This window comes from Etheostoma cragini, unplaced genomic scaffold (assembly GCF_013103735.1).
Source record: "Etheostoma cragini isolate CJK2018 unplaced genomic scaffold, CSU_Ecrag_1.0 ScbMSFa_961, whole genome shotgun sequence".
In the NCBI taxonomy this organism is placed as follows: Eukaryota; Metazoa; Chordata; class Actinopteri; order Perciformes; family Percidae; genus Etheostoma; species Etheostoma cragini.
The window spans coordinates 250-1,055 of NW_023269605.1; the positions used below are offsets into that span (position 1 = coordinate 250).

Here is an 806-nt window from a genome sequence, read left to right on the forward strand (position 1 = left end):
CAGAGCACTACACTGCAGCTGGTTGAGATCAATCAAACAACCCTCATGCAGTGGCATAATAAACGGTTGAAGCGCCAGGATGTTACACTGATCCTGCAGGGAATAAATCTACCTGCCCAAATGGCTGTGGCCTCGGAGGCCCTTTTTAACATGTGCTAGAACAGCTCTAAATCGTTCAATTTAACTGAAGCACAGCTATCATCGATCTTTCTCTGTTGTTTTTTTTAGAATCAGCAGTACTAGATACTCTTACTAGCTACCTTTCTGTTGTTTCTTTGAATTACTACATCTTCTGCTTTACTTTACTTTGATGGAAACTGGACAGCTTAGCCTAGAAGTCCTGCAAGAGTCCCCAAATTTTGGACCGTAACAAACGTTTATCTGGCTTTCTATACCCTTGCCAACAAAGATCACCACTGTTTGCATACAATGGTGTGAGAACGTAGCCATTGCTAACACTGAACGTAGGGCTAGTGGCGCAATGGATAACGCGTCTGACTACGGATCAGAAGATTCTAGGTTCAACTCCTGGCTGGCTCGTAGTGATATTTAACAACTAACTAATTAATAGTTCGAATCTGGGTCACGGCAGCTTTGTAAAGCTAGTTCTCTATTATGCCTCCAAATTGTTCCATCCTCTGCTTCATTTTAAAATGATAGAAACTGGACAGCTTAGGATAAAGGTCCTGCAGGAGGCCCCACATGTTGGAGTACAACAAAGATTTGAGTGGCTTTCTGTACACTTGCCAACAAAGAGCAACACTGTTTGCATAGAATGGTGTGAGAAGCCAGGTACTCCCAATGCT

General features: G+C 42.9%; 1 non-coding gene across 1 annotated transcript; it reads left to right on the forward strand.

The window, feature by feature from the left end:
- Positions 1-467: 467 nt before the first annotated feature.
- Positions 468-540, forward strand: trnar-acg. The gene has a single exon. It is a non-coding gene; the product is annotated as a tRNA-Arg (tRNA).
- Positions 541-806: the final 266 nt, after the last annotated feature.